This window comes from Choristoneura fumiferana, chromosome 21 (genome assembly GCF_025370935.1).
Source record: "Choristoneura fumiferana chromosome 21, NRCan_CFum_1, whole genome shotgun sequence".
NCBI lineage: Eukaryota > Metazoa > Arthropoda > Insecta > Lepidoptera > Tortricidae > Choristoneura > Choristoneura fumiferana.
This window is the reverse complement of record NC_133492.1, coordinates 7,856,250-7,872,404: the sequence shown is the minus strand read 5'-3', so window position 1 is coordinate 7,872,404 and position 16,155 is coordinate 7,856,250. Positions and strand designations below refer to the sequence as shown.

The window sequence follows — 16,155 nt, the reverse complement described above, 5'->3', positions numbered from 1 at the left end:
ATTTAAAACGTACCCAAATCTTTTGTGGAATACATTTTATTTGTACCGGTTTGTGTACATCACTCAGATCAATCATGCGTTTATCTGTGGGCAACCAAATAATTTTATAAAATGGCGGACTGTTACGAGTGACGTATGTGTTGTGTGTTTACTTACTTTACGACTTTCATAATTATGTGATGTGATTTGATTGTGAAGTGAGAACTATTTATCAACAATTTTATCTTATCGTGGTCATTTTTGGTGAGTATTTCGTATCATTTTGTTCGGCAATGCGTGTTATTTCGTATGCGTAGAATATGTCACGGCAGCTTAGCAATGTAGGCGGATAAAATATACGTCCTCGGAAAAAAATATGATTCCACTTGACGCCCTGATGTTTTGTGAGAAATGGATGTAGCTGTTTATTTATTAAGATAAAATAAAAATAATTCTGTATTCATCTATTGTCGAAGTGTTACAGACATCAGTATATTTTACTTCTAGTATGCAATAATTATAGACACAGTCAGAGGGGCAGTTTTGAGGTTGGTTGGTTATACATTTTACGATATTCACTTAGTTTTTATCCAACACGTAGTCGTAAAGTTAAATTGAACACAAATATATATATTAGGTGATGAACTTTAAAAATGTGTTATAATCCGTTTTAGGATTCTCCTTGTAAATTTTCTTCTAAACAAATTATGATTCAGTACTCCATAATTCGTAATTATAAAAGGGAAACAATCACATATAAATGTAGTTTGTGTGATTCACAGCTAACAATTTAACTTTCTTAAAGCTTGGGAATAGAGGGTAAAGAATAGAAAATCTTTATTTATGAAAAAACTACACTACAATTGAACTAATACATCTTAAATAAAACAAAAGTGCAGTTTTAATAATCTTAACAATTGTATAATACTTAGCCTACTTTGTCTTCCCGGCCATGGCAGGACTCAAGCATTTTTTTTACCTACAGATTAATTACCTAGTTTCATAATTAATTCTTACTTAAGTAACCATTGAAGATGAAAAAGCAATTTTGATAACAATTATTAACGAATTTTAACACCAAATTCCACATGTCTAAAAGTTCAATGTAAGTTTTGAAAATGTTTGACTTGATTGAACATAGTAAGCAAAACAGAAAATCAGTTTGATAACATCACAATCTTTAATTTGTCTTTAATGAGGCTACCTTTACAATGTAAACTTCTTGTTCTTTTACTCTTTGAACAACAAATAATATACTGTTTCTGTAGGTATTCAAGTAAGGTAGGCAAATATCCAGATGTAAACAAATACATTAGTTGTAATTTATAGTTAATTATTTCAGTTGTGTACTTGTTTTGGTGCTACTAAATTTCTCAATAATGTTGTTAGCTATTGTAATATACTTTTTCTCCATTTTCCATTATGTGAGAATGGAAACTATGCATTGTCTTCTATGAAAACTAGCAACATGATACCTAATTGGTTCTCCTAACACACAATGCTGTTGATCAACACCTATGCTTTTGAATAAAGATCAAAACAACTTTTATTGCAATGAACTAAGATGTTAGAGGTGACTTTATGGATTGTGAATATTCTAATCACTTTGTTTTCTTGTTTATCAATGTTTTTAGCAAGTCAAGATTTACTCACCACATACTTAAATTATGTTGTGGGCAGATCAATAATATTAAATTTATCCATGAGAAACAGAATGTCTTTATTTATTTTTCAAATTTCCACAGTGAAACCAAACAATTCTATAATTCAATTGCCACCATAGAAAAATATTCCGACAACTGAATTGAATGGAAAAGAATTCTGTTCAGTCACTAATTAATACATTTATCTATATCAAATCAATCACAATGAGGCAGATTATATTGATCTCTAAGAGTGGCCTGATGAACAAGGTCTGAGAAAGTTCAAGTATAGGAACTCATGTTTGACAAATAAATTATCTTTATCTTTATCACATAACTTGAAAAATAAAACACCAACCATGCACTTGTGACTTGGCAAAGTTTTTCTCTTGTGTCATCTAGGTTACGGAACTTGGCTGAATAACTTATGGGCAAAAAATCTTGCAAGCCGCAAGTATGTGCACTTGCTTGTATCCATAACTTAAGAAAAATGTTGATCAACAGTATTTCAACAAAAAACTTAAAAAACTAAAAAGAAAAACAAGTCTAGTAATATATAATCAGTTAATAACTTGAAAGTTCAACAACCAAAACTCATTCAAAAAATAACCAGCTCTAAATTTCTTGGTAATGGGTCCCGACTGCTGAACTTTAAGTTACTTAACAGATTCTAGACAACTAGACTTGTTTTGGGGGAGGTCTTTGTCCAGCAGTGGAAGTCCTACGGCTGATATGATGATGATACTTATTTGTGTTTGTTTGTTTTGTTTATACTCTTTATTGTACAAAAAGGAAAATCAAAAAGTTTACAGAAAAAATAAAGTGTTATGTACAAAGACGGACTTATCCCTGAAGGGATCTCTGCTCTGCCAGTCAACCTTTGAGTGGTAGAGAAGAGCAATCAAAAAAACAAGGATAGACAAATAGAGCAAAACATTTGAATTAAATTAATATACAAAAATGCAACCCCAAATACCTTAATATTATTATACTGCTCAAAAGAAAATAAGGGCCAATATAATTCTTTATAATATTCCTTGTCTAAAATTGGTTTTATTAATTCAAAATAACACAGTACAAAAACTTTTCATTCAATTGAATGTATTCAATTAAAAACGAAAACATACTTTTGATTTCATTTTACTAGTAAAATTCAAGTAGCCCTATATTCTTTTGAGTAGTATACATACTTGTATTTTCTTTTTAGTTTTTTGAGGCACTCAGTTTTTGATTTTCCTAAAATTATTTTATACTTTTTGATATTTCTGAGAAAATGTTAGCTTAAATATATATTTCGAATGGGCTAATTATTAGTTTAGTTTATTTATTCATTCAATGTAAGATTACATTATAATTTACATAAATGTCAGTTAAGTATAAGAATTTCTATTGAAATCGTCAAAGGTATAAATAAGATTAATAAAAAAATAAAATTCCAATCATGGCATGATGCGAAAAATAACAATTAAAATAAGATTGGTCCTCGTCTAGGGGGTGTACTTCCGTTTCGGTAAAATATTTTTCGCCAAATTTCACTTCCCAAAAAACATATTGCAGTAGTTTCATTTCCCAAACGAATCTTTAGCATATTAAACTTTCGCATTTTTTTCATTTGGTCAAATTATCATTTGGCATAATTTTACATTGTCAAGTTTTATTATGACAAAAATTTTCTTTTGGCTAATATTTATTCCAAAAAAATGTTTGTTCAAAATGACACTTAACTTCGCACACGAACCAACCACAAAAGCGGCCAAGTGCGAGTCGGACTCGCCCATGAAGGGTTCCGTAGCAGCAAGTAACATAATATAAAAGTTTCCTTTACTTTACGATTTATGACGTATTAAAAAAAAAACTACTTACTAGATCTCGTTCAAATCAATTTTCGGTGGAAGTTTGCATGGTAAAGTACATCATATATTTTTTTAGTTTTATCATTCTCTTATTTTAACACATTTAACCACTTTGGAAGTGTCTCTCGCGCAAACAATTCAGTTTAGAAAAAAATTATATTAGAAACCTCAATATCATTTTTGAAGACCTATCCATAGATACCCCAGGGATTGATGAAAAAAAAAGTCAATTCTAAGTATGGGGAACCCCCAAAATTTATTGTTTTTTTTTTTCTATTTTTGTGTGAAAATCTTAATGCGGTTCACTGAATACATCTACTTACCAAGTTTCAACTTATAGTTTCGGAAAAAAGTGGCTGTGACATACGGACGGACAGACAGACAGACAGACATGACGAATCCATAAGGGTTCCGTTTTTTGCCAATTGGCTACGGAATCCCAAAAACCAACTGCTGCCAAAAAAGTAGGTTGTGTTAGGTTAGAACTGCATCCCCCACAAACGAATTGCTATCAGAAAAGTAGGTTAGGTTAGGTTAGAACTGCGTCCCCCACAGAAACGAACTGCTACCAGAAAAGTAGGTTATTATGTCATGCAATATTTTGAGAAGAGTGCTTTATACCAACCAATACATTTGACTAAATAATACTTGGCAATATGAAACATATCTAAGTTAGTATTTGTGTATGTAAGTTTGAAACAATAATTTGCAAAAAAAAAATTACTAACTGTAAAATTGCTATAAGTTGTTTTAGCAAATGATTTTTTGCCAAATGATAATTTGAGTAAAATAGTTTGGGATGTGATACTTTGGGAAAAGTTTTTTGCCCATACATTAGTAATCCCCTCTAGGGATTGCCATACATAATGAAAACGCATTAAAATTAACATGAATATAGGCTAAAATGTCAAAAATAAAAAGAAAAAATAATTTAAACAATAAAATACATAATTTTAAATTCCGAATTAAATTAAAATGTCAAATCTATAAATTCATTTACTGTTAAACATGCATTTTCCAACAAAAGGTCTTGGCTAAACGTTTCATCGCTCTTTTATAAGCTTTCATTTCATACCCATATTGTTACAATCGAGTTCTTAAACTTGTGAGCAACAATTTTATCAACAATATATGAACACGACTCTATTGTTAGCGGCATAGAAGCGTGTTCAGATATTTTTGATTGAGTTTTTGCTCACAAGTTTATGAACTCGACTGTACAATACAATTTTTTTCTCAAACGCCAAATTGAAATGTCACTCCGACAGTTGTGACGAATCTTTTCATACCTCATATGTCGTAATCCGTCCAGCCGTCTCGGCTGCAGAGAAGTCCAAAGAAATAGGCATACAAAGCCAATTAGCCACATATAATACATACGAGTACAGTCACCAGCATTAATATCTGCCACAGCGGAGCGTGCAAAAATATCTAACACGCACGTCCTTCTGGCCCTGGAAGTAGAGTCGTTTCAGATATTTATGCACGCTCGTTGTGTCAGATATTAGTGCTGGTGACTGTACAACATACCCACATAAGGCTGCGGCTCCACTGAGGCGGAGACAAGCGGAGCGGAGAAGAGACGTGTAGGGATTGACCAATCATATTACATCTCGTCTCCGAGATGTCGATTTCAAGTGGATTTCAACTAATATCTCGTCTCCGCCTCTGTGGAGCCGCAGCCTAAATACGCTTGAAAACATAACCCTCATTAGGGCAGTCGAGTATAAACAAGGATCCCTTTAAACTGGCCAAGTGGAAAAAACAAGTGAATTTTTAATTATTCCTGTAAATCGGACTGCAATGCAGATAATGCATCTATAAATGCACTGAGTAACCGCCGAAACGGAATAGCCAAAGCGATATAAATAATACTGCAGTGTCTGGTCTAAATTTAGAGGGACTCTGTTCGCACGCGCGTGCTGACTCATGGCTGTCATTGATCATATTAGCTGGACGCTCTTATCTTACCTACCTGAAACCAGGTCCATAACTACATGGTATAAAAAGATCGGGATCAAATAGTGCCACGTTATAGTTTGCTTGCATAATTTAATTCAGTAGATTAAACGACAGGTGCAGAGTCAGGAATTTATATGGATACTTATGGTGCAGCTGCAGTAAAAAAAAAACCGGCCAAGAGCGCGTCGGACACGCCCAAAATAGGGTTCCGTAGCCATTACGAAAAAATTAAGTAATATTTTTCTAAGTTTTGTATTTTATACCTTAGGCTGCTATTTACTCATAAACTACTAATAATTATCAAGCAAACTTAGCCGTTATAGTTTTCCTTGAAAGTTTGATATAATTACTACCATCCTGAATTTTTTCCAATTTTCCACCCACCGGTTTAGATTTTAGAGGGGGGACGGGGGACGCTCGATTTTAATGAAAATTTGCACTTTAAAGTTGAATATTTCGCAAACAATTCACTGAATCGAAAAATCGTCTGAGCTAACCCCTAATGGTTTTAATCTATCCAACGATACCCCACACTATAGGGTTGGATGAGGAAAAAAAATCACCCCCACTTTACGTCTATGGGAGGTACCCCAAAAATTGTTTTTAAATTTTTTAATTGTACCATTTTGTTGGCATAGTTTACATATATATCCGTGCAAATTACAGCTTTCTATTATTGATAGTCCCTGAGGAAAGCCACGGATGGACAGACAGACAAGACATGGCGAAACTATAAGGGTTCCGTTTTTGCCATTTTGGCTCCGGAACCCTAAAAACAGTAATTTTCCTCATAATTACGCAATTTATGTTTGACTTTACCTAATTAATTACACCGATCTCAAATAGGTTTATTTTCAGATTCAGTAACCACACGCGCTGCAACTTGATGTTTTTGAGATACAAGAACTCAGATTTTTTGAGATACAACAATACAGACGTGAAGACAAAAAATTCTATCGGTACTAACGACAATAATTAATGGTATCCCCTTGAGAGTCCGACTCCAAAGATTAATTAGTAGAGCCTCCGCTCTATCATCTGCAATAATATATAGTGTCCTGCAAACGCAAGCTCAATTCCAACCTTACGTCTCCTTCAAACATCAGCAAACATAAAATCGGCGAATTTAACGTCTCTTTCGTACGAAAATACCGCACGTGCCCAAACCCAGTAGCGGCGTTAGGGTAGGGCGCGGTGGGGCGACCGCCCAGGGCGCTGGGCTTAAAGGGGCCTTCTAGAAAATTCACCGAAAATTGGGGGCGCCGTAGAAATCTTGCCCAAGGCGCTGGAAGTGCTAAAAACTGGCACTGCCCAAACCTACCCACACCATGTAGCCCATATAAATGCTCAAAAAGTTTGCCAACATCTGTACCTAATTATAGTGTTTTTTTATCATCAGTGATCACATACATCTATAATCTAACCTTTTCATGTCGTCTCTAACGAATTAGTAGTCGCCGTGGATCTTATTAATATTTTAGGTGAGTCTTTGACGACATTGCGAGCTTGTAATAAAATAATTAGCCATCATCCAATGTTGACGTTCTGTGTCGCCGGCGGGCGCGGCGATGATGTCACTGGTGGCCCCCGGCCTCCACTGCGGCCCTTATTTGATGACTGTACACCGTCCCCCACTAACCGCCGTAGCGATTGCTAATTGCGACGTTGGTCCTTAGCTGGAATTAGACGCGTAGGGGTTAAGCATACGGTAATTTTTGAAATCATACTTGTCATAGTCTTTCCTCAAATTAATTATATTACAAGCAATGCTGAAATGCCAACACTTGTATTGTTAGTCGCTATGTATTAGGAAACTTATACGTAAACATGACTTATAATAAGGTAATAAGGTAACAATTTGCAGACATATTCAAAGCATAATGGTAGATTGTGTAGTAGAGAGCGTACGAATTAAAACGCTACAGACAGACAGACAGACTATTTCTTATCATATCACTTACAGCTCAATGTGATAATCAGCCTTATTGTTAATGTTTCTTATGCGGAAAATGTCATTATCGTTAAATTAAATATGGTAAAGCACTTTGTTAACATGATCTACTTAGGTATACCTACAATATGCCTACAATCTGTAACGTTTCTAGTTTCTACCAATATCTGAGATATGGTTCAGACTCTTGAATCTCTTTTTCTGCGGTATTACTTACTTGCCATCTTTCCTTGAATAAGATAGGATAAATGAATGAAGCGCTTGTCTCGTGACACGCTTTACTGCAATAAATGAAGCTTGCCTCAGACCGACTACCCCTCGTTAACCACTTTGATGGGAAGCAGGTCACGGACTGCCACTTCTCATCAACTAGTCGATATATTACTTTGCCAACGCTCGATATTATCAACATATCATCGTTGCTTCCAATATTTTCATTTATCTAATTAAATCAAGTCCGATTTAATTAATGTCAACGAAATACTTCTTAAAATATTTGTTAAATTTAACTAATCATATATGGAATGTCTAGCATATTGGTGTAACTTGCTGTGTCATCATTAATCTTAGTGTATCGAACTGCATGCATAATAGTAATAATTTACTATATTAATGCAACAACCGACCAATGCCAAGAATCGCGGCTGTTGTTGCAATAGCAACAGTCGCACGCAATATTCGGCAGTGGATCGCCAACGCAAACGCCTCATTTCGATTTCGGTTTAACGTTGAAACGAAGGCGACCTAATAATATACCGACGACAGACGGGCATTTGGCAGTACGTACTGATTGTATTCACATCTGCACATGACGGGGTAAATGTACACTCCTACGCGAGGACATGTGAGCTGCTGACGCTGTGCTAGAATTAAAATACGACAATAAATTATTATACTTAAACGTACTAAATAGAAGGTTGTTAGTTATAAATTGACAATATAATGTTTAGGTATAAGAACACTTCCACTGCTCTGAGCAGTGGAAGTATTGGGGGGAGGCCTTTGCTCAGCAGTGGGACAGAATAGGCTAACAATAATAATAATAATAAGAACACAAGACGCAATTTACATAACAGACGTCTGTACTATCTCTATTTAGCTAAGGGCACAAAACTGATCCAGATAAGGCGTGCAGTTTGAGTGTTTATGTTTACCCTACATGTTCAAGTAACGTCGAAAGTGGTACGTTAAATTTGTGTTATTAGAATGCAGCCGCGACTCGCTCCGTCACGGGTGCTGCGGCGAACACTACCGCGCCGGATTCCTCTCACGCTCCAGTTGCCACCAAACGTAGGTACCAGTAATTGTATGTCAACTATGCTAACTGCACAATGCCATTTTACGTTTTATGAAAAGGCATCAATTAACCCATCCGACCGACTTCACCTAGAATCTTGGATCATTATTTTCTTAAGGAAACATCTCTAGGTTGCAAGTTGCGTCAGAATAAAGTTTGCAATTCAAGCGGCAGCTTGTCGTAATATTTAATTTAGCATGGCCTGTGTTATGAAAATAACGCTGAATTTGTTATCCTTTTGAAAGAAGTTACAGAGAGAATAGTATCACTTGACTCCTCTGCCGCCTTCGGCTCAATTTAGGAGACGGTGGTGGTGGTATTAAGTGAGCTACTGCAACGATGTTCTTTCGTAATGCGATCGCACGTCTGAGCTCATTGCGCACGTGGCGCAGTGCACTCGTGTCAATTACACTGTGGTGTTATACATTTCCTGCGCAGTTCGTAGGTACTCGGCTCGGTTGGCTGTAATTCGAGAGCCAGGAAATTGTCGACTTAGCAGTTGGTATGGTTGTGTTGTGTACACAAATTGCCAATTGTAAACAAAGGATGATATTATCCTGTTTAACTAATCACATTCTGTTGCGTACTTAGCAGTGGCGTGGTGCCGTTGCGTTGTACGCAAGCGGGATGCATTTTTTTTACGCGACGTCAGTGATGAGATTTTGTTTTCTTTTTATATAAAACTAAATTTCGCATGCGTAAGCACAGATAAAGGAAAAATTGCGAAAAGCATATTTTTTTAGTTACATCATATAATAAAAATATTTTTACTTATATACCTTACAGGTTTACTTGTACGGAACTCTCGGTGCGCGAGTCCGACTCGCACTTGGCTGCTTTTTTTTTTCAAAATGTGTACGTATTGCAGATTTTCGCACTAAACGCATATATTAAATTGGTTGATAATGATATAAGTATTCAATATTGTGTATTCATCACGGCCTTCGCGAATCGATTACGCAGTTGAGACAAACTGTTTGGATATAGATGATCATTTGTGTAATAAACTTTACTAATAGGGAAAATTGACAGTCGGTTGATCGCAACCTCCCGCCCACGCCGGCTGACAGTTTGCTATCGGCGAGCAAGTCGTCTGCACGCCAGCGGTTGTCGATTGTCGTTCGCGGTATTTCGTGTAAGTACTCGTATGTTCGCGTGTTGTCACCTCGCGAAGTGCACGTCACTTATAAATAAACAAAGCATCTTGCAAACGGTTGACTCACGAGTCCGTTCCGACCGAACCGCGTCAGTGTGTAAACACGGCTGCAAAGTGTCCTTTACAACATAAGCAGTTTTACACGCCTATTTACTGCTAAATACACTATTTTAGTTTAATTGTATGGACTTTGTTTGTGATAATGCATTTTATGGATCTTGACATAAGAGTCATTCTAAAGAGGTATGTATGATTACTATAAAATTAAGCATGCCTTATGTTATTGTTCGCGGTAGCTATATTATAAATAACTTCGTATGATTAAAAAAAGAAAAGTAAGTATACGCTCTTGCGTGCAATATTTTAAATAAATGCTACACAAAGACAATAATAACAATAAATGCGAATGTACCTTAGTTTGTCTGTTTGTTACATCTTCACGTTTAAACAGCTTAATCGATTATAATGAAAATTGGTCTGAAGATAGTTTGACACCCACTTAATTACCAAGTTAAATGCAAAAGTAACCCTGTCTGCTTGTCTGTCTGTTGTCTTTCACGCTTAGATCGCTGTACCGATTTTAATGAAATTTGTGATGAAGGTAGATAGTTTGAGACACACCGGTAAAGATAGATAGGATAGTGTTTATTTGGGAAAATTGCAGTTTCTGCGGAATCGCGATAAAGTCGCGTAGTCGCGGCAACAGCTAGTAGAATAGACCTAATAAACAAATAAAAATCTTTCATCTGCAATTCAAAAGAAACAAAAATAGAGCTTCAATAACTTCATCCATAGATCAAGTAATTTATGTTTATATATTTGACAACTGTGTAAGGCAAATCTGACGAGAACAAAATCTTATTTCATATCACATGATTCCCAATCCCATGAAACCGGACAGGATCGGATTAATCCACTAGCATTCTTTGCCCTCTCAATCTTCTTAAAGCTCGGGATTTTCAACCTAATCCTTTGAGCTGCTATAAGAAGGTTAAAATGTATGAATCGCAGGATTATGAACTTGTTTTACGTTTTTCTCACAATTGTCCTGTCTTGCTTCAGACGATATTTTATAGTCAGACAGCACAGAGTCATAGGTACTTGATGCTTGGTTTAATTTTGTGGGCGTAAATAACCTTGATATGCCACAGCTTTGTAGATCTTGATCGTCGCATAATGTATTGTATCAAAGGGTAATCTAGTTGTTTTAGCAGGTACTATTAGAGCAGGCGCCAAGGGATGTTGCGTATGCAAAATTAGGGGACCGCATTCTGTGAATAGTTTAACTCAGAAAAGCTTGCAAATTATGATTCTGAATGTCCATTTTTTTATACCCCACTCCTTAAAACATCATGTAAATGGACTGAAAAAATTGCTTTTGGAACATTTTTACACCTAATTTCGTGATAATATTCATTTTTTACAAGCTTTTATACATATACCGAGTCAGTTGATAACGTTTATTTTTAATAATAAGGAAAAAGTATTTTATTAAAAAAATATTTTTAATACAAGTTTTTTTGCTGACTGTACTTCTTGTTGATTGTAGGTACTTTTCTCGTCATCTAAACTACATTTCCGTACCAAATTTCAAGTCGAAGCCATTAACCGTTGAAGAGTTCCGCCGTCCTTCAGAGACGATCCTAGTTGGACCACCAGGATGTCACTATCCGATTATTGTATTGTCATTTACATAAGTATGCCAAATTTCAAGTCAATCCGGCTACTGGAAGTGGGTGAAATTCAACTTGCAAGATTTGACCCGCACATTTGTACATACATACATACAGACATAAATACATACATTGCAAGTTAAATGAAAGCTTGTAAAAATGGGATATTGTCAGGAAAATCATTATTAAAATGGTTTTAAAGCATTTTTTTAGTCCATTTACGTGATGACTTAGGGCTTCAGGTATTAAAAAAAAATGGACCACCGACCTCCTGGCAACATTCAGAATCATAATTTGCAAGCTTTTCTGAGTTCAAAACTATTCACAGAATGCGGTCCTCTAATTTTGCATACACATCTCCCTCCAGAACCCGCTCTATATAAAATTTTTTGTTATAGGTCTTTTATTTCTTACTTTCTTTAAGAATCAAATAAATCGTGTTTGCTATTTTTATTGAATTGCTCATGGCGATCTTTTACCTAGATTATTGCCAATGGCGACGTTACGAGAAGTATACCTACTATACAACGCTTCAAGCAATCACGCTTTGTTTACAGTAAACAAAAGATACCTACATGAAATATTAAATTTTGCTCCAACTCTATTCAATAATCGATAACAAAAGATGTGTAGGTAAGTTACATTATCCTCTATGCTAAAGTCACTTGACACGAGTGTGGCAAAAGCGTTTTAACGTTTACGTGTTGGACAAACATGGTGAATCTTAAACTTCGAGTGATGTTTTTCAATGATTGTTGGACACAGTGGTTGGTTTTTAGTTGTGTATAGTGAAAATATGACGACTACCTTCCTTAGCATAGTTATTTTAACGTGAGGCTTTACGCTGCTATGATTTATAGTCTCCATGCCAAAACAGTATTAATGATTACCAGCCATGAAAGTACTGTTCGCCGGAAGTTTTATTTACTACATGCATTTACAAGACGTGTAGTAAATGAGTGACCATTAAGGGTTTGTTTCATTGTAAACGGTAATCTTCAGGGGGCACGACGGCCGTGCTTCCGCCAAGTCGGGTATACCGTACAGTCAAGGGAAAAGATATGTATACACCATAGAGTGACAAAAAGCGTAGCCATCTAAATAGTCATAAATTCGGCAACATAAGAATGTACATAAATTAGTAAACATGGTTTGAGAGATAAGTGTGTAATTATGTATATAACAGTTGCAATAATATGTCCTCACTTATTAAACCATAAAATTAGAAACACCTTTAAGTCCAAATATATGTATACACTGATAACCATAGTTATATATCGAACATGATAATTTAAAATATGTAAACAATCCAAATTCCATAACCAAAACTATTGTCAGGCGGTATATGAACGTATTATCGAACTCCATATCTTGATGTAATCAGCCAGCCACTGACATGGTCAAAGGAAAGTTAGGTTTCATGTCTTTTATTATACTAACGAAGCCGTTAAAAGAACTTTAAGTTGCATGCTTTCACATTTATGTTTTTGGTGGGTTATGTTTACATATTTCTGAGATTCTACGACATCCTAAGACGACATCAGTGGTTTTTGCGTGTTTAAAAAGTTTAAATGGGAAATGCTTTTGAGAAAATTAATTCTTATTTACTGTCGTAAAAAAAGCCTAGCCGTATTTCATCATCATCATCCCAGCCTATATACGTCCCACCGCTGGGCACAGGCCTCCTCTCAAAACAAGAGAGCCGTATTTAAAAGGTTTAAATCATGTGGATTTTTTATTTTATAAGTAGCTTTTGTAACATAACAACATGGTCTATAGACAATATAATTTAAAATGGTAAAAAAAATAACAGGAGGATTTGAACCCAGAACAACATTATGAATATGATTCAATAGTTTTAATCACGAAACCACAGGGCCATGGTTACTGACGTCCGATCGATTCGAAAAAAGTAAAACCGACTCCAAAAAAAAAAATGGAACCGACAACAAAACCCTTGAAAATATTTTTAAGTAGAAGTACGTACTAGCTCGAAGTCGGTGACTCAGCACGACCCAGCAGGAGGGATTGAAACCCATAGTATGTAGGTGAGGTAGACGACTATTGTACCACTAGTACGTACTAGCTCGAAGTCGGTGACTCAGCACGACCCAGCAGGAGGGATTGAAACCCATAGTATGTAGGTGAGGTAGACGACTATTGTACCACTAGTACGTACTAGCTCGAAGTCGGTGACTCAGCACGACCCAGCAGGAGGGATTGAAACCCATAGTATGTAGGTGAGGTAGACGACTATTGTACCACTAGTACGTACTAGCTCGAAGTCGGTGACTCAGCACGACCCAGCAGGAGGGATTGAAACCCATAGTATGTAGGTGAGGTAGACGACTATTGTCCCACTCCTGCTGACTCGTGCCGAGGCACCGATTTCGAGCTAGTACGTACCTAGAAAAATATTTTCAAGGGTTTTGTAGTCGGTTCCATTTTTTGTTATTTTTTATTTTTTGGAGTCGGTTTTACTTTTTTGTATTTTTTTTTTTATTATACGTATCAATAGGCTTAGGTTTTTATCTACGAGTATAAAAATCAACTTGCCACATACGAAAATATTTTTTTATCGTGGTTTGAACTTAAATTTTGTCCCTACTCACCCCGTTTTACGGTCTATTGTTAATTCAAGTGTATGATGCTTGTAAAATGGTTATTTTCCTTTGCAACGGCCTTCTTCGAGGGAAGGAAGTAATCTATATTAGCGTTAAGGCCATATTGCACGGTTGTTGTGCCAGCAAAACCAACTTAAAGGGAGTGATTCTCTGGCTAACGGTTGAACCCTGACAGTAATTTTTTTTTACGAATTCGTACATAGGTATAGCATTAAGGGACTGTTTCACCATCCATTGATTAGTGTTAACTGACGTCAGTTAACACTAATCAATGGATGGTGAAACAGCCCCTAAGAAATAAGCCTTGTCCGCTTTTGGCATTGTCTATGATTTCGGTTTCAGATAATCGTATCGTATGTAGATTTATACTTTAATCATTTATATATCATCTAAAACTTATTTGAAACAGATGCCACATTTTTACAATTAAAATTTTATTTTATTGATATTCTTTCTACTGTTTGCATGTTCTGACACATCTTGCTCGCTTTTCCATTTTCCGGCGAGCTTTCGGAAACGCAAATGAGCCGTTAATACATAAAATGTCTGTAAAAACTTGGCGCCATTGAATTTAAAAAGCTTTTTTTACTAACCAGTTAGTTCCGGCTTAACTAGGGAATACAGAAATAAAATAATGTATAAACAGACAGTTAAAGTAAACATCGGAGACGGGGATGTATTAGAGTAGACCAACGTCGGTATCACTTCCTACATGTTATTTAAAGGCCGTAAGTCAACGACCCTCATGATCATGTCTGTTCCACTTATACCCATGTCATTGAAATTCGACTTTCGGCGAAAATACAAATAGTGGAGTGTCCCGTTCTTTGTTTGGATCTCAAAATGGCAATAATGGGCTTGTGTCATTTTACACCGGTGTTTACATTAAGAGACCGGTTATTTGAGAGTAGAGCCATCCACTCCACTACTACGCGCAGCGCGGTCAACGTTACGTGAATGTCGAATGCCGATTCGATAGTAGTTTGCATCAATGAAATCTGTTACTTGGCGAAAGTGGTCGAATTCGGTGATGCGCGTTTTAGACCGTCACGTCGGCGTCGCACTGTGCTGTTTGTCAGTATTTTGAGAAAAGCTTGTGTGCTTATAACAATATTCTTGCAAAATTGTGAAGTTATGGTAGCAATTTCTACTTAATCTAACCATATCATATCATTAACAAACTGTATTATAGAGTACGTATAATAAAATGCAGGCCATGTTAGAATTATTACTGGTGTTAGCTTAACTGTGTAGCTGTAGTAAGATATTTTTTATTTTAATGATACTTACCTAGTTTTAACTCAGATTGTTAATTCAACTTTTTAAAATACTCGTAGTTACTCTACAATCAATCGGCCCTTTAATTAACTTTGATCCTTTAAGATGAATTCCATCTAAGATGCAAACAGCACTTAATTTCTCTTTTTAAATGATCTCCAACGATTCTCGGAATGGATGTGGAACAATTTGCGTAAAAGGAAGCATCCTTACTGGCAGTTAATCATACTGCAATGCTACGAAAGTGAAACTCGCATGGTCGTTCAACTCGGCACGCGACGCGCCTGCATCCTCTGACGACCAATCTTGTTGCTCGTGTTGTGGTTACGGTTACGGCTTGCCGCAGCCACGCCGCGCCATCGTCGTGAGAGAGAGAGCGAGCCTAAGTTTATACTAGCGATTTACTTAATGTGAAATAATTAATTAATAAATTATAATTATAATTTCACTACTTCATCATCCCAATTGGGATTGTCTAAAAAAATTCCAATGGTTTTATTTTTATGTAATTATTTAAACAATAAAACAAGATGATTTATTCAAAAAATTTAACCAACTACAAAAAACCATGAAAATATTTTTCTTCCTAGTCTGAAGTTGGTCGGTGCCTCAGCACGAGCCAGCAGGAGTAGAGTAGACCTATCTACCTCACCTCACCTACGCACTTTATATTGGGCTTCAATCACTCCTGCTGGCTCGTGCTGAGGCACCGACCGACTTCAGACTGGTAGAAATTTAT

General features: G+C 35.9%; 1 protein-coding gene across 5 annotated transcripts in view; it reads left to right on the top strand.

Moving 5' to 3' along the window:
- Nucleotides 1-92: 92 nt before the first annotated feature.
- Nucleotides 93-16,155, top strand: part of Csk (C-terminal Src kinase) — a 39,503-nt gene continuing 23,440 nt past the window's right edge. For 2 of the 5 annotated variants that reach the window (XM_074104272.1, XM_074104267.1), the window contains exon 1: nucleotides 94-243. The gene's annotated coding sequence lies outside the window, so the exon portion shown is untranslated. The other 3 variants (XM_074104270.1, XM_074104271.1, XM_074104269.1) reach the window with 3 other exon arrangements.